At 44.2% G+C, this 18,659-nt stretch overlaps 1 protein-coding gene, 1 long non-coding RNA gene and 1 pseudogene across 2 annotated transcripts in view; all 3 read left to right on the forward strand.

Annotated features, from left to right (window-relative positions):
* The window catches only part of SLC16A2 (solute carrier family 16 member 2), an 87,351-nt gene that overhangs the window by 6,784 nt on the left and 61,908 nt on the right, over positions 1 to 18,659 (forward strand). The window lies entirely within an intron of this gene.
* On the forward strand, positions 9,537 to 11,537 carry LOC141993124 (uncharacterized). The gene is made up of 3 exons (XR_012640786.1): positions 9,537 to 9,678; positions 10,179 to 10,280; positions 10,988 to 11,537. It is a non-coding gene; the product is annotated as an uncharacterized LOC141993124 (long non-coding RNA).
* On the forward strand, positions 12,889 to 13,936 carry LOC141993645 (zinc finger BED domain-containing protein 4-like; annotated as a pseudogene).

Consider the following 18,659-nt stretch of genomic DNA (forward strand, 5'->3'; position numbering starts at 1 on the left):
TGTGTGAGAATGAAATACAAATAGGAAAAACTAAAGAACATTTTCATGGAGAAATTGTGTGTGTGTGTGTGTGTGTGTGTGTGTATTTCTCCATGAAAATGTTCTTTAGTTTTTCCTATTTGTATTTCATTCACACTCTCTCTCTCTCTCTCTCTCTCTCTCTTAATGTCTTCCTCTCTTTGCCTATAGCTTAAGTCCCTTCTTTATCCCCCATTCTTTAATTTCAATTTTCCTGAGATCTGTCAGTGGTTCTGGATCAGGTTGCTAGTTCCCCCGCTGCAAAAACAGCAAAAATAATTAAGTAAACTAGATTTTTAAAGTTCAGTTTTAAGAATCAGAGTTTATTAGGAATGCATGAAGAGTTCTCATTAAAAATTATTTTTAACCACAGCTGTGAGTTCTTAGTTCTTTTGAGGGGCATGGTTTAGCCTTTGGCTGTGCCTTGCATTGATGCTCATCCTCTTGGTGTGTACATGGAATGAGTAGACACAAGTCTTTTGAATTTGATCAGCATAATGGAGGATATTGCCCTGTAGTTCACAGGAACTTCAAATGAAGTGAAACCAGTCTCAGGTGTAACCTCATTGCAGTGACTGGAGTAAAGTGAAAAGCTTTAAAACTTCCCTCTTTATTTCACAATAGCTAAAAATGCAAATATAAAACTAAAAGAACAAGCAACAGGATTAATACAAGACTTTAATGATAACAAGCAACCTTGTATGTAATAATTAATGCACTGCAGCATGAGAGAGTGGAGGAGTAGGTTGCATCTAGACAATTCTCAATTACTAGATTAACCATTCTAATAAAGAGCTGTTTACTCTCAAGTTACCTCCCTCAGATATAAAAAAAAATCTTCAGTGCTGCTGAGAAACAGGCAAAGTGTTATTTAGAAATGCATACTGCAATGCTGCCAACTCTTCCGATCTTATTGTGAGGCTCAGAATATTTGGTGTTCTTCTTAAAGCCCCAGCCCTTGGAGTCAAGTGATTATGTGAAAATCTTATCTGTCATTTAAAAAAATAGTTCTTAGCCATCCTGGTTGTGGAGAAAAGCTTGAGAATGTGATCTGAGTGCACCCTAAAATCTTGAAATCATAAGGGGGACAAAAAGGACCTTGGTATTTATTTATTTTAAATCTCATGGTTTTTTTTATGTCTGACTCACAATGGTCGAACACTTGGCAGTGTTGGTGTTACTGGTTGGCAGTACCAGTGTTCGCTCCAGTCAACAAAATATAAGCACCTCCTGCTTTTTAGTAAATCTTCCATCCCCCATAACCTTCCCTTTTTATATAAACCAACTTAAAGCATGATCAAATTATTAGACTCCAAAACCGGTGATGGCCCACCACTGGGAGCACCCTGCCTCTGGCTGTAATACTCTTCATTCCAGTGGTGAGACTGGAATATGGATAGGAACAGAGAACCCTGTGCACAAAAGACCCTGTTTGTTTGTTTGTTTTTTTTTTTGTTTTTTTGTTTTTTTTTTTTGGTCTTCCTCTGCAGCATGGAGCACAGATCACTTGCAGGTTTAAACTAGTGTAAATGGTGGATTCTCTGTAACATGAAGTCTTTTAAATCATGATTTAAGGACTTCAGTAACTCAGCCGGAGGGTAGGGTTCTATTACAGGAGTGGGTGGGTGAGGTTCTGTGGCTGCCATGTGCAGGAGGTCAGACTAGGTGATCATGATGGTCCTATCTGGCTTTAAAGTCTATGAGTCTAAAAGACCTTACTCTCAAAGAGCCAAGTGAAGTTAGTTAACTGTGTGGCGGTGTAGTGAGCTGGCTTTTTTGTGGTGTTGCTTTCTGAGGGCAGAGAGAAGATAAGGAACCTGAACTCGGAATATTCTCCTTTTAGATTCGGTGGTAGAAACCGGTGGGCCTGATTCTGGTCTCATTTATACCTGTGTGAATCCAGAGTAACTGTAGTGAAGTAAACGGGATTCACTCTGGTGTAACTGAGAACACCGCCTGTCTCTTTTTTTTTCTTTTGGAATTGGCTTCCTGAGAGTGATTGATGTAATTTGGTCTGCCTGCAGCCCATGGGTTTGTTCCATTGCTTTGTCCTGGATGCATCTTCCTGTTCAGTGACCAGGAGGATTTTGTAAGTCAACGCTTTCTCCGTGTAATAATGGTGACCGTGCAAGACCAAAGTACTGGGCCTTGTTAACCTGATGGTGCATGGATGCAAACCGACTAGAGAGCCCTGTGCAGAAGGCTGTGATCATTGGAAAATGAGAGTTGCAAATCCCAGAAACTCCAGCCCTAAGACGACCTTAGAGCTACATTAAGGGAAAAAGAGAGGGTTTGAATTCTAAGTCAGCCAATCTTCAAGAAATAACACTTGGCACAGAATTGTTACTTGATTCTCTTGTGTGCGGGTGGTATAAATTACTAAAGGGTGTGTGGTTTGCCTGATTAATCTCTTGCTCAATACAAGCTCTGAACTGTATATCTAGTTTAAAAAGCCCAGGGATGTTGGAAGAATTCAAAATATCTGCTAAAAAATGTTGTCTGTCTTCAAGCTTTACCAACCCAGATAGCCCTGGCCTACCCATGAAATCCTGTAACTTTGCGTTCTAGTTCTGAGTAAGTTAGTTTCTTAGTATCTCAAACAGGATAGTACCAGCTGTTCTCTGTAACCATGGATATTGATAGAATCTGAAATTTTGATATTGGAAAATTGATTTATGTAGGGAATAAATAATTCTCTAAAGCCCTGACATGAATTCCTAAAGGGGCAGGATAACACCAAGCAAATTAGGCCTTGTGATGTTAAAGCTGCAGTGTTCCTTCCTTGGAGGAAAGGTGCAGGATAAGACAAAATGTTATAGCAGCAAATGATCTAAGAAGGTTGAGTTAGTGCCCTAACGTAGCCTTGCCAACTGGTTTGGGGCTGAAGTGCGGATGTCCCTCTCTACCTGTAGGAGAAGGCAAAACCTATTTAACCCTATTGCAGGCCCCTGAGAGGAAAAAGGGTGGAGCTAATTCCAATCAAGTGAAGATGTTCACATTACCACAAGGGTGTTGTCATGTTCATGGTGATTCGTAATTGTTTGTTTGGTAGGGGCAGCATTTCTAATGGCAGCTGGCAGATTGTATTTTTGTTTCTTCCTCTTGCTTTTGATTAATACCTGATTTGTAACTGCACCTGTGCTAGCAATCACATTGTGTGCAATGTCCGCTTTGGGAGACTATTGCCATGCTGAGGGCAGGAGAACAATATGAGCCAGTTTGTACACAAGTTAGGGGGCTGCTACTTCAGACCCTTACTTACATGGATAGATCTGCTGAAATAACTGAGACTTGAGAAGCTAAAGGTTTTCAGGATCAGATCCTTGGGCACTAGGCCTCATAACATGCCTGTAGGGGATCGGGAAATATCCATCTTTTACATACTGGGAAACTGAGGCACAAAGCAAAGTGACTTGCCCAAGGTCAAACAGTGGGAGAACCAGGAGTAAACCATAGGAATTGCAACTCCCACTCTTGTGCTCGGTGTGAGACCACGCTTCCTGCAGACGATTAGTTAAATGTTCCATATCCAGGCACTTACAGCTTAGGTCTTTTAGCACTGAGGTCCATCTGTTGTCATCAGTTGGAAGTGGGAGCCTGCAGCTGGGGGAAGAGAGAAACGTGTGTTGCTAATCAGAGGTTACAAGCATTGCTACTCTGTCCTGAAAGCATGTTTCACGTTAAAGGCCTAGTAGGAAAATGATGAACGTGGGTTTATCAGTGAAAATGTCCAGTACTACAGTGTGTTTAAATATCTGCTCAGCTAATCCTACAATGGAATAATAAATTACTGTAGTGTCCTTTTAAGCAAGGCCTGTGCCCTATGCTCTTTATTAGTCCTAAATGTTGTGCCAAGAACCCTAGATCTGTGCGCTTGGTTCTGAGGTGGTGGGGGAGACTTGTAATTGGAGGCTTATACCTAGCAGAGCTCTGATGTTTACTAGGCAGGTGCCTTCTCCAATAGGTGTTGGGCATATGAGAAGTGGGGTGGACTGTGGGTGGCTAGAGTGGGGGTGAATATGTGGGCAGTGGACCACGTTCTAGTGTGTCATTTCCATCTTGGAAAAATTATCTGATTTAATTTTAATGGCTTTTGACAGCCAAACCAGTTTAGATGATCATGTTCTGCATCTCTCTCACACAGACCAGTTCAGGCCATCCCCAGGGTCTCTTCCTCCCTGTCTGTTAAAGACAATGCAGGTCACCCAGAGCTGCTTGCATATTCTTCAGTCCCTCAAACCTGCCTCCCTCCTCTACTGCCTTCTGTCCTGTTGTGCTCTGCAAAGAGCAGGAAACTCTTCAGCACAGAAGCATTGACTGCAGAATGGAGCCATCCTGTGGCAAAATCCTGGAATTATGCAGCACCCGAACAAAGAGGAAACTTGCTTAGAATTTGGTTGCATAATCAAGTAGGGTGTAGGGCCTTGCCTCTGAGTGATGCTCATCCCAGCAGGTGTTTTCTTACCTACCCCCAATTCTTCATGTAGTTATCAATGACTTGATTAACCCAGGGCAGCAGTACTGTCCAAAGGTGTGCCAGGAGCTCCTAGTGTTCACCAAGTGCATATTCTGCTGGGGCTGCCTTTTATGGTACACGTTACCCCATGTGTCCTCCGACTTTGGCTATGATTTTGTTGTGAACAGGCTGGCAGGCTTGCACTAGAAACTGACATTTTCATGGCAACTTAATAAGATCCCCTTATCCATTGTGCGTGTGTGTATGGTGTTTTTTTTTAAACAAACAACAACAAAAAAACACCAAAACCCCACCCTAAGAAACTCAGTGTAGATGAGCATCAGCACTGAGTTTTTCTTTTCCATGGGGGTGCTCCACCCGTGGTCTGTCCCAAAGCCCCGCCCTCTCCCCGCCTCTTCCTGTCCCTGCCCCACCCCCCTGCCCCAAGGCCCTGCCCTTGCTCCACCTCTTCCTGCCCCCCTCCCTGAGGCCCCCGCCTGCTTGTTCCTCTCCGCCCGCCCCAAAGCCCTTCCCCCAGCTGCCAATCAGCTGTCTGGCAGTGCTGCCAATCAGCTGATCGAAGTGCTGCCGAACAGCTGTGGCGGGTGGGTGCTGAGCACCCACTATTTTATTTTATTTTTTTTCCCTGTGGTTGCTCCAGCCCAAAATGCCCACAGAGTCAGCGGCTATGTGGATGAGGGCAAGCTCTAGCTCAGTGGGCTTTTAACCGCTTCCTGGCCTTATGGGGATGTGATGGGCTGTAGGCAGAGGGAAATCATTGCTTGTGACTTGAATGGCAGTAAACAAACTACAATGTTACAGAGCTAATGGGGAGCTAATCCCAATAGGTGATTCTTGCTGCTAGCTGGTGTATCCTGGAGAATTTTGAATGTAGCATTGCGCCAGTACCCTTTTTATCAGCAGACTCTAAATTTAGTGACCTGGGAACTTTTTTTTTTTTTTTTATCCTAGTGACTGTCTTATATGTTGTTGCTTGGTAAAGATCCAAATGTCAATGGCTAGAATGACAAGGTAAGGTGAGGTGCTGTCTTTTACTGGACCAACAACAGTGCACTTTTTTCATAGGACCCGTGTGTGTGTGTTATAACATAGTACATATGTTATAATATCTATATCGTTTATACAGAACAAATCTGATGCTTATGAACCTCAAAGTTGGAAAACTCATCTTAATTAATTGCAGATATCGTTGTTTCCCTCAACCTAAGTGAGTTATCGCTTATTTTGTTGTTTGTTTGCTTTTTCTTTTGTGAACGCCTGATTTCATTACTCTTGTATTGTGGTAGCACCTTGGGGCTGCAGCTCCATTGTGCTGGGTGCTGTACAAAACATACCAAAAAAGAGTCTCTGACCCAAGGAGTTTGCAGTTATAGTTATGTCCCTTGGAAACCTTCGTGAACTTGAAGTTATCTACCTGTGTTTATAAATGTATAGCTGCATTTTGGGTGTGTATGTGGATATACTATATATGCAGACACACGCTACGATTTTATGGAAGGGTTCAGCACCCAAAATTCCAGTTGAAGTACATGGAATCTCTAGGTGCTCAGTACTTCTGAAAATTAAGCTGTGCATGCGCCATATAGAGTGTGTATACATAGCACGTGTGTGTAAATGTTGTGCACATTTTCCCTCATCCCAGGTTTTTCTTAGAGCAATCTCAGACAAACTACAGTGTGTACGGTCAATAGAAGTAGGTTGTTAGTAGACTTGAGGGGTGACTTGCTTTGCTGGGGGTTCATTTCTGTTCATCCACCCTGAGTCGGTTGGGGATGTTGCAAACCCCACATTAAGTATGTTCTGAATTGCTGTAACACGCTTTCAACTGTAAGCGTTTCAAATATCAGACAGTTACCTGGTATAACAGGTCTTGCCAGGTGCTGTAAACAAGCAGCTCGTTAAAGAGATAGCAGCACTATTTTCCAGCGACGTAGCAGGGAGTCTTCCTGCATGAAACCTGTGTAGATATGAACAGAGCAGTGGATCTCATTTCACTTATTTATTCTTCCTTCTTGTAAGGTCCCCTGCAGCAGAGGTGCTGTCCTGAGATTGGTAAGAATCCCTTCCCCTTTTACAATCCTCCCCCTCAAGGCCCAGTCTCCAGCAGCCCCTTTCAGAACCTGTCTGTGCCTTTCCCATTTTATTTGCTGTTCAAATGTGTATAGGATGCTGCAATCCCTGCCCTGATCAGCTTACTCATCTTTCAGTAGTGGTCATCCAACTCTTGTCACTCAGCAGTGATCTCCCCATCCTCACAGGCTGGTGGTAGACCATGTTGCTACCATAGTGTGCTCAGCATGGGAGAAAGAGCCAGGTCCATGAATCAAACTTGTGTGTGCTGCTTATGTGGCAGTGCACAGCACTGGTACCTCTAGGCCAAGCTATTTCATTGCGTTTAAATGAACTGGTGTACTGGATCAAAGCCCTTTCCTTGGGGAAAGGGGAAGGAAGGAGCATTTTGCTGAGAAGCTGGTTCCAGGTGGTAATCTATTAAAGATGACACAGTGTTGCAAAAAGCTGCCTGCACTGCAGGGCACGGGGAAAGGAGGAATGTGGCATATAACCCTTATAGCTGTTAGCTAGGCCTATGCAACTGAGTGAGCACCTGGATTGTGTTTGCATTCAGCTGCCTCGCTCCCTTATGGTAAAGTTCTATGGAATTTTAACATGACTGAAACAAACAGGTTTCTATAGAAATCCCTGTAAAATCCCATGCAATGAAATCTGGAGTGAGAGCCTTACTGTGGAAGGGATTTTTGTCTCTTACAGTCACCCAGTGGAAGCCAAGAACAAGGAACTTGTTCGCCACTGGATTCAGCTGGACTGTTCCATAAAGCGGTGAAGGATCAGATTTGGTGCACTCAAGTCTACAAGAGCAACCCCTGCCATATGTCCCCTACAAGCCATCAAGCCATGGAATTCCCTCCTATCTTAGGTGGGTCCCGTGGCTTGTTGTAGATCCTGATAGAATCATAGAATATCAGGGTTGGAAGGGACCCCAGAAGGTCATCCAGCCCAACCCCCTGCTCGAAGCAGGACCAATTCCCAGTTAAATCATCCCAGCCATGACTGATAGGGAAGGAGGCTCACCAGGCTCTGGATGTGGGGAATGCTTCCACCTAGGTTGCCTGAGGGTTATGAATGTCTTAACCCAAGGCTCAGTTCGAGCGGGTGTGAGACTGCTGGGTGTGAGGTGGGGGTGGCTGCTGGGCCAGCCTAAAATGCTTGTCAGAGGGTCAGGTACCTCGCTCTTGGGGCTGGGAGCTTTCAGATGGTGGAGCAAGGAAGAACATGTGTTGCTATTGAGCAACCTCCCTTCCTACCCTGCCAAAGTTCAATGCATCCAAGCGTAGTTGGCCAAAAGGAGGGTCACTGCAGCAGGCAATGGTTCTTGGGGAAACAAAGGAGGGGAAACCTTCTAGGAAAGGAATTATACATCTTCCGCCGAATAACAGCTATCACGTAGCCACATTACCAACACATTCTGTCAGTAACTCAAGTCGGTATCCTAAGAGTAACAGGGAACTGTTATTTTTTTTTAACCTTTAAGAAACTGACATCCCGACTCTGAGCACCTTGCCCAGGGCCCGCAAGGCCCTGCTTCCAGGAATGCTTGGCCAGTCCATTCTTTAGTTTGGTGTTCAAATAGTATGTCCTGGGTGTTCTCCCCATGGCATAGCTCGCTGGTGCTTATTTGACATTTCCTGCATCTGGGACAGTGCCTCAAACTGAGAAAAAGAAACAATAACACCCACACGGTACCTGCAATGAAATTAACTTTTCCAAATGCCTGTATAATACCCAGCCCAATGCTTGTTGTGTGCTATATAAATCATACTCTGGTGGTGATATACACAATGGAAACAGAACCCTCTTTTGGGGAAGCCATTTCCCCTTGTCCCAACTCCCCATAAAATTGGTTGCACAGGCAACCTTAACCCTGGCATTTCCTAACTATTGAGTGCTTGACTTTGCAACATGAGTAATGCTCTTTTAACATAGTTTTTTTTGGTGTGTAATTATTTATATTACAGTAACACCTACAGTCCGACCTGAAATTGAACTGTAATGTGCTAAACCTACAAATTACACAAAAGACATTCCCTGCTCCCCAAAGTTACAATCTAAATAGACAAGACAGACTGAGAAAGTAATAGTATCCCTTTTATAGATGGAGAATTGTAGAACAGAGAGATTGAGTGATTTGGCCAAGGAAAAAGCCTATAGCAGAGCTGGGAGCCAGGCTTAGACCTCGTGATTCCCAGTCCAGAGCCTTAACTGCAAGATACTAATAAAGCACAGCATTAGTTAACTAAAATGTTAATTTGCTATTGTTGATAGCTACACACCAATTGTTTCTTATAAGGGACACCTAGTCTAACAAGCCTGTGTTTTTGTTTTGTTTTTTTCAGTCTGTTACACCCCCAAGACCTCGTCCTATCTCTTGGGTTGTTGAACTGAGTGAATGGAGCAATAGATTGGTTGTGTAGAGGAGAATTCTCTTATGCATCCCCCAGTATAACATCATTTGTGAATTATAAAGTGACCGTGAGTTGTTGCATAAGGAGCAATACAAACTCTTACTATTTGTTTGGCTCCAGATGAAGAGGGAACATCAACAGTACAATGTTCCTGATCACTGACCAACTAGTAATCCATGTATTTTAGTAAAAGCACGTTTATTTCTTAAGCTTTATGTAAACAGTGGAAGCTGTGAGCAATAGGGGGTGGGGAGAAACTGGTCTAGGGACTAAGCTTACTTTAAAGCGAAGCACGCCAAGCTGCTGAGCCTGGGGAGAGCTTAATTAAAATTGAAGGAGAAAAACTTCCAAAAAAATAGTAGGTACTTAAATGGGACATTTTTGTTCTGGGTTCAGAATGTTTCCTGTTTCTGTTGGTATCGGCTTTAATAAAACCAAATAATCTCCAAGAAAAGCACATTGGAACTCTTAAAGAGGCACTTTCCAGATGAAAATTTGTAACACTATTATTATTGAAACCGAATTTTAACACTCTAATTTATATTCATCCTTTCTCGCTGTTTCTTTGCTTGGACGTTGACCTTGCAATAAGTGGCACACAGCTAAGAGCCCTGTACCAATCCACATAGACTTCAGTGGGTCTCCGCATGGGGGTACGGTTCACCTGCATACCTCTCATTGCAGGATTGGGGCCTTGGACAGGTAAGTAACACCAAACTTGAAGAATTTCACTTCCTGGTTCTCTTACACTAGCCCAACATTCTTGGATTTGGGTTTCCTTCAATGCTGGAAAATGTTCAATGGTCTTTTGTTCTGCAAGTGATTTTTAGTGATTATTTAAATATAACTAATGAAAGCATTTCTATTAGGTAGTGTAAATTTAACACACACCAAAAAAGCCTTTCATTTTGATCTGGACTATAGTGGTAGTAACTGTTTAATGTGTTCGCTACCTTTGAAATATCCAAGGAAAGAATTTGGGAGGCTTTTGAAAAAACAAAAGGCAGAGAAGGTATCCCATAAAATCCTACACCCCGAAATACTTTGTTTCCAGCCTACCTTTGAGTGGAAATCAGCCACAAAATCATTTTTATGTTGAAATTCAATTCGAAGAAGCTCTTAAACTAATTGGATGCCATGGAAAAATAGCACTGTCCATGTACAAGTAAATAAAAGAGCCTTATTTCTCCTCCTCCTTATAGTTGGAGCTGTGGTTTCTCTGGAGCACACTTCCTACAGCCTGCATAGAAGGCTGTCATGATGGCAGCCCTTTATAGGCCTGTTTGCCTCTTCTGTGTGTTAAGGTGCGTACTTTAGCTACAGAGGACTTAATTTCTGGGCTCCAGTGGGTCTTAATGTTTTAACTAGTCATCATTGATTTGTCTTAATTAGTGTGTGTAAATTGCCAGGCTACTTACCACAATGCCCTGGTACCATCTGTGCAGATGGGGAGTTGCAGGGGTTTTTTGGAGCCACAGAAGTGGGTCCCCAGGGTCTCAGGTAGGATTATCGAATCTAGCTAGATTTTTATATCCCAGCTAACTCTGTGGTCTTTGAGTTTGGGACTTCAGGGTTAAGGTTTGCAGTGCCTTGTTTGGGAAAATTGCCAGGAAGCGTTGTTGGGGGTGAGATGAGGGTTGCAATTGGATTCAGTGTACTTGTCTCAGGGGCTCATTAACTATGCTCATTACAGCATGTGAATGGAGGAAATGACTATGCTCTACCAGAGCCAGCTCCTCTTAATGTAATTTATGTGAGAGCTCAGTTAATCCAGGCAGTCACTTGGAATGTACAATGGAATGAATATCTTATTTTAAAAAAATATACTTTGTGTATATATAGATTTTCCTTAGGAGATTCTTCTCCTTTAAGAGGTATGGATGGCCCAGATTTCCATTTTAGCAAGGAGCTATAATTTATCTTGGTGGGAGGGAGATTGTACAGTTACTGGATTATGGGTAAAGTTGGGTATTGGAAGATCGCCTGGTCAGAGCCATCCCACCACCCATAGGGAAGGTTGCTGTGAACTCCACCATCCCTGGAACCAACAACCAACTGCAACCGGACATCGTCATCACCAATGAGGACCGGAAGAAGATCGTCATTGTGGACGTCACAGTGCTCTTTGAAAACAGGACCCCTGACTTTCCATGACTCCCGATCTCGAAAGCTGGAGAAATATGCCCCTCTGGCCGACACCCTGAGAGCTAGGGGCTACGAGGTTCAAACTCACGTGCTGATCGTCGGAGCCCTGGGCAGCTGAGACCCCAGTAACGAGCAAGTGCTGAGAGAATGTGGAGTCGGTCAATGCTACGCTTGACAACCAATCCTAAATTCTCAATTACTGAGGGACGATCTGCACTCATTGCTATATTTTGCTTTCCGCCACAAACTCTCTGTATAACTTTTTTCATGAGTAATGTACCTGAATACTTGGATGCTAAATATCTAAAGTGTATTCTTAAATTCATTCACCTAAATTTAGGTTATTGCTGATTATGCACTATATGTATCTTATGAGTTTAAAAACAAACTTGGTATTTGTGGATAATCTAAGCACTATACCCAGATGTACAAACACTCTTTTCTCAGCCTGTATATTATATAATTTTAACATTAGTTTTAATAAAAATTTTAAATTTGTTTGTATCAACAGTTGTGCTCAGAGGTTCAATTTGGGACCCTGTTATGCTGGGCAGCACAAGGACGTGCTCAGAGTCAGTCCCTCTCCTGGAGAGCTTACAATCCAGGGCTTTGATTCAGGAAAACATCCCTCTGCAGCAGAGTGCTTAAGTCTCACTGAAGTCAGTGCAACTTAAACACATACTTAACTTTAAGCATGTGCATAAGTGCTTTCCCGAATCAGAGCCTAAATATAGGCAATACGTGACAGATGGGTGTAGAATAAGAGAGAGAAGACCAAGGTGACAGTCATAGAAATGCAAGTCTGCATACATTGTACACAAAGGTAATTTGGAGCCCTGATAGTACTTATCATATTTAAAAATAGAATAAGCCAACGAGATAAATGACTTGCTAGCGAGCCCACTTGCCTGCTACATCCTGTACTGGATACACACCCCACTCAGAGTATAGTTTATGGGAGTTTGCAGTGATTCTAGGACCTTTCCTATCCCACAGTGCCAGTTTTGATTTTGGTGAGAAGACTTAATTGCATATTAGTTCCCACCTTAATGTAGTTCTGGCTCATTCAATCACCCCAGTAAAATGACTTTTTTAATTGACTTTTAGATGGCTGGTGATTTTTTCTTTTAAAGTCTCCTGGCACTGAACAGGTTTCTACGTTTTACTCTGTTCCTGATTTACTTTCTGAAGTTAATTTTTCCATTCCTCAGGGAGATGTTTATAGGATTTTGGAGGGTGGTTTTTTTTTTTAATAGATTTGCAGTTCTTGTGCACAGCGCGCTTGCAGGTTCAGGCTGTGAACAGAGGCAAGTTACAGCAGGATCTATTGTAGCCAGGGCAGAGCTATGCTGTCTGTCATTGTCTGCAGTAGAGATGTAAAATATTAAGTGGTTAAATGATAAGTATTAGTCTTACTGTTAATACATTGCAGTTAACGTTTAAAACAGATTGGTAAAATAGTTCCATGACATTGTAATACCTAATGTGCCTGTTAAAAACACCACAGCAATACCAGAAATATGTAGCAATTGTGCTGTGAGAATTGGGTTTTAAGTGTCCTTATTTTATGTGGGCCTTATTTTCTTGCCTGTGTATTTTTTCTACATTTCATAGTGTATGTGAAACTATGTTCTGCATTGTTAGAACCATTTCTATGGAACTGATGTCACACTTTGATAGCGTTAACCCACTTGATGTTGTTTAAAGGTTTATTGCGATTTTTGGTAACTACTTTTCCAGAGCAGTAAGCACACCCATAGTTTGAAGATGGAGTGATTGAAAAGAAGTAATGCTTGGAATCATTTCACAAAGATAAGAGAAGACACTGTTAAATGTAAACTGTGTAATACAGAGCTGAGGTATGCAAACAGTTCCGGAGCAATGCTGAACCATTTGAAGCTGAAACATCCCTGTTTCATGTGAAAAAAAATGCAAAAATCAAACAACACTGACTGTTTTTGTTTCTGGCAGTTCAAAAAAATGCAACACACAACGTGCCAAAAAACTAGCTGAGTTGTTGTGCACCATGATCACTACAGATATGTTGCCTGTAAGTGTGGTTGAAGGTACAGGTTTTTGTGCATTGATGAGTTTTGTAGACCTTGAATACGTGTGCCTGTGAGACAGACTGTAACCCCGCAACAAGAGAAGTGCTATGAAGACTGAAATCTCTCTGGGAAAAATTGGAAAACGCCGTTAAAGTAGCTTTCACCACTAACTGCTGGACAGCATTAACTACAGAAAGCTACATGACTGTCACTTGCCATTCTATTGAAAATTGGGAGCTTCGATCCGCAGTTCTACAAACTGACATACAGTGTAAAAGCTTTCTGAAAAATTAAACACTACTGTGGAAAGATGGGGTGTGGCAGGCAGTGTCTTGGCGTGAGTACACAATAATGCAAGCAACACTGTGCTCGCAAACGCACCGAGGTATGTTACATGGGAATCTGTCAATTGTTTTGCCTGTACTTTGCAGCTAGCCATAAATGATGGGTTTTCTTCAAGTAGTGTGGATCGTGCTGTTGCAGCTGCAAGTAGACTAGTTGCACACTTCCACCCCAGCACCGTGGCTGCAAAAGCACTTGAAAGAAAACAAACACAGCTTCAGGTTAAGTGACACCATCTGATCCAGTTTTGTAAAACTTGCTTGAATTCGGTATATGATATGTTCGAAAGACTCAATGAGCAAAGGTGGCCTATAACAGCTGTGCTTTCAGATAGCTCTGTAACAAAACAATCTGCTGCCCGAATGTTTCAGCTGCAAGATGAGCACTGGCAATCATACCTCACCAATCTATTAGAATTCTTTTGAGGGGTCAACAAATGTGTGGACATGGATGATCCCGTGCATATAATGTTCTTGGATTTTCAGAAAGCCTTTGACAAGGTCTCTCACCAAAGGATCTTGAGCAAAGTAGGTAGTCATGCAATAAGAGGGAAAGCTTGGAGTGTAAACATAACTTCGGAGAATGAACAGACGACTAGAGGTTGTAAAAACTCATCATATAGCTAAGTAGTCTGAGCATGGACTAAGCTTGAATAAGTTACACAGGAGATACTTAATGTCCACCAAAGACTCCTCCAATGCAATATTCTAGATGTAAATCTGAAAGTGGTTCCTTGCTTGGTATAGTGTGTTCTTAATTGAAGCTGACCTTCTCTTGGTCTGAGGTTAGCAGAACTCTGCAGAAAGTCCCCAGTGTCCAAATCCCTTTTGTATTTGTGTTCCACAGCCTTCACGTGTGTGAGAACTTTGCTGTTGGCAAGTAATGGGCCAAGTCTATTGGTGGGAATGTTTTATATTGTGAATCTGTGTACAATGAATCCAAGTAGTAGGAGTAGTTTTCCACGTCAATGGTAGAAGACTGTTTAGTTTCCCACTTCTCTCTTGGCAATCGGAACTAATACCCGAATACCTGTTTGGAAAAGATCCCTCCAAGAAAACAAAACATAAGACTTTGTGTTCATTTGAGAATCTTATATAGGTCTCCCACATTTGATTGGCCTGAGATCCTCCAGTCCCATGGTGTAAATGAGGCGGAAGGGAGTCAGCATAAACTGAAGTGTATTGATTTTTATTTTGACAACGGCTCAGTGAAAGTTAAGGAAGCACGCATGATGCAGAAAGAAGGTTCAGAGCTGCCAGTGCCACTAAAGGAGGATCGGAGCTAACCAGCCCAGCCTTGAAAGTGGATGAAGCCAACCCAGCCGGGATATGGGCTGAGTCACAGTGTTTCCAAGGTGGTCTCCTGTGGAACGCTGACCGGATTTTAAAGCTGCTCGCCTGTATTGGAACCCATAAGAAACAGCTATGACAGTTCCACTACTTACGCATGCCTAGGGGTGAATTCCCCCTTGCGTCACAGCTGCCGCCCAAGGTGAATGTGGGTGGATTATTTAATTGCGAGATGATTTCACTTGTGCCATGATATATGGAAACAAAGCTGCATCATTAATTTCTTTCTGTCTACTTGTCCTTGTGGTAAATTCCAAAAATTCAGTGAAAAGGAATTTTTTGGGGTGGCGGAAAGAATGGAATGGGGCAGTTCCCTCCTTTCATTTTAAAAACAAAATCCCACAACCAACAACAAAAAAAACCTTACTTACTAGACAAATATAGTGGCCAAGTTCTGCCTTTGTTTGCTCCCCTTCTGATCACTCGGGTTGCACAGGATGTAATTCAGGCAAAATTTCCCCCTATATTAGTAACTTTCTGTAGAGAGGGGTGAATAAGTTGTGTCCCCCCCCCATAAAACAAATTTGCACTAAAGGGCAATCAGGATGTTTGTATTAACTGTCTAGCGAGCAACCTTCATGCTGCTTCTGCTGCCTCAAACTGCATAAGATAATTACATCGTTATCATTTAATCCTTGAGCAGAATTAAAAAATAAAGTAATTGGGATAGAACATTGCCAGGGGATAAATCCATCCAGCCTTTTAAAAATAAACTTGGCTGGGCCTCCACTTTTCCGAGTCTGTTATCCCATGGCAGTGTTCTTCCCATTGCATTCAGGCTCAGGCATGCAATGAGTGCTCGCTCTTTCTTAAGGCCTCTCTGTCCTTATCATTGCAGCCGAGTAGCTCACAGAAAAACGAGACACGTGCAACCTGCTCTTGGACCGGATAGATTTTTCAGAAGCACCATCAACAAAACAGGAAACTTCTCCTTGCGGTCAAACAAAGTTGATCAGAAACCTGCTGAAATGAGAGGAGCTAGGAGTCAAAGGGACTGCTGACCTCTTTCTTTATTGCTTTTTAATTTGTTTACTTGGCTCTCCATTGTCTATAATACCATCTGAGTAGCTTGAAAATACAGTTTCCTTCCCCTCCAGTTTTTCCTGTTCCACTTGGCACGCATTGTTGGGTTTCTCCCTCTCCCGTTTGTGTGTGCGCATGTGAAGTTAGTGCTGGTACAAAGACAACCCTAGAGAATTTGTCCACAGCACGAGGTTTCCCAATCCTCACATTACTCTGAGAGCACACCTCCTTCCTGACCTGCGGAGTCTCCAGTGCCCATTCAACCCTGGTCCCTGGGACAGTTCAAATAAAACAGCACAAACTGAAAGGTATTTTACCTGCCAGCTCCAAAGTTTAGGATTCTGGGTGTCTCCTGCAATGGTTGATCCCACTACTATCTTACTGCCGAGCAGGGGGCTGCTGCGTTCCTCGGACTGGTTCAGCTGATATAGATTCTGTGGAGGCTGTAGCGGGGGAAAGACAAAACTCAGAACTCTGGTCATGGCAGATAGGTAAAGGAAAAGTTATTCTTGAACTAGGTCTTGTTTAAGACCTGACCCAAAACCGTGAGTCTGAACACTCCTAAGCTCGAGGAGACCTCACACTGAATTGACACATACACACATTTTTCAATTCAAATTTAAAATCTATTATTTTAAAATAGCATCCTTATTTCCTTGAAAGTTGAGAAATTTTTTTCCCTGAGTATTCTGGCTGTGTGGCTGGTAGAGAAGCCTGTGGCATGGCCAGTGTGGTTGTTTGCGAACGCAGCCATCTGTGTTTAAGGTTCAAGGTATCATTTTAAAGAATAACAAAATTGGCCGGCAGCAGAGACCACACTGAAGCAGCGTGACTGCCATGGTTAGAAAGTGCTGGCGGGGAGAAAAAACACCCCCTTATGCAAGGATGCAGTTTTGTGAGTTTAACAAGAGGTGAACAGTCTGCTGTCTCTCTCTTCCCAGCTTTTCATGTAAAAGAGTTGTGGTCAACTTTGTGGAGTGAAATGGAGGTGAAACCACCCACAAATGTCTGTCAATATACTTCTGCTTACTGGTAAATGACCACGAGTCATCCACCTCCCTGCTCTCAAAGCATGCACAGGGCACTCCACTGAGCCTAGGTCAGTGGTCTCCAACCTTTTTTACACCCAAGATCACATTTTCAATCTAAGGGCAACCCAGGATCTGTCCTGCCCTGCTCACTCCATCTCTTCTTCTCTACCCCCCCCCCCCACTTCTCTCTGTCACTCACTGTCCCGCACCCTCACTCACTTTTGCCAGCTGGGGCTGAGGGTTGGCGTTCAGGGTGGGTGTGTGCAGGCTCTGGGCTGGGGCCCAGGGGTTTGCAGTGTGGGAGGGGGCTCTGGGCTGAGCCCAGGGTTGGGGTGTAGGAGGGGGTGAGGGGTGCAAGCTCTAGGAGGGAGTTGTTTGGGTGCAGGAGGGGGCTCCAGGCTGGGGCAGAGTGTTGGGGTGCAGGAGGGGGTACAGGGTGCTGGCTCTGGGAGGGGGATCAGGGCTGGGGCAGAGTTTTGGGTGCAGGAAGGGGTTCAGGGTGCAGAAGGCAATATGGGGTGCTGTCTGGGAGGGGGTTGGGGTGCAGGAGGGGGGGTTGGGGTGCTGGCTCTGAGTGGCGGCTCAGGGTGGGGCTTCAGGTGCAGGAGGGGGTTTGGAGTGCAAGAGGGGGTATGGGGTGCCGGCTCCAGGAGGGGCTCAGGGATGAGGGTTGGAGTGCAGCCTCTTGTCAGGCAGCACTTACCTCCGGTGGCTCCCCGTCGGCAGTGGGTGCAGTGAGGCTAAGGCAAGCTCCCTGTCTACCCCGGCCCCACACTACTCCTAGAAGGGGCCAACGCACCCCTGTGGCCCCTTGGGAGTGGGGGGGGCATATGGCTCCACGCGCTGCCCCTCTCTGCAAGCGCTACCCCTCAGCTCTCCCGGCCATGGGAGCTGCGGGGACACTGCTTGCAGGCAGGAGTAGCGCACAGAGGGAGACCCCTGTCTCCCCCCTCCCCCCCCCCCCGGGGCCGTTGGGCTGTGCTGGCTGCTTCCGGGAGTGGTGTGAGCCAAGGTAGGCAGGGAGATCACAATCAGCTGGGAGATCCTCTAGGATGGACCAGTAGATCGTGATCAACCAGTTGGTGACCACTGGCCTGGATGATGTTAATATCGAATGGCTACTGAAGTTGTAAAGGAAGCGAATAGGGACAGTGGGGGAATAGATGAGCAGAGGTGCTGCCAGTCAGGAGCGTGGTGCATTTGGCATTGGTGGTTGGGGGACTGTTGGGACAGCATTGGGATTCATCTGCAAAGCCCGGGTGGGGAGCCGAGGACTGGAAGAGCAGATCAGGACTGTGGTGCACTGGCTGAGCTGTACTTAGGGAAACTTACGCAGCACCTGTCTGTGCTGTGTCTGGCTCAAGCTAATCGCTGGTACTGTTAGCCCCTTGCACTCTTAAGACTTAATTCACTCCTAAATTAAGTTTAAACCTACGGGACGTTTTGGTTGTTGTCTCTGTCTAATCATTAGCATCAGACCCAATCAGCTTTCTTCGTACAAGCAGATTAGGTACATACCAGGCTATGGCACACAGGAATTTCAGCTATAACCAGGGTTTGTGAACTGTGTGTGTTCTCCACGTGGATGTGTTGCTAAACCCTCCATAGGGGGTGTGCAGACAGCTGGCAATTTCAAGAGTTTGTGCAGAGACGTTTCCCGAGCTGCATATAAACCTCTTTGCCTAAGCAAATACTCCCTCAGACAAAGGGCTCCATTCTCCCCTACCTGTGCACATGGCTGTTAC

The sequence above is a fragment of the Natator depressus genome, chromosome 9 (assembly GCF_965152275.1).
Source record: "Natator depressus isolate rNatDep1 chromosome 9, rNatDep2.hap1, whole genome shotgun sequence".
NCBI classification, from domain to species: Eukaryota; Metazoa; Chordata; order Testudines; family Cheloniidae; genus Natator; species Natator depressus.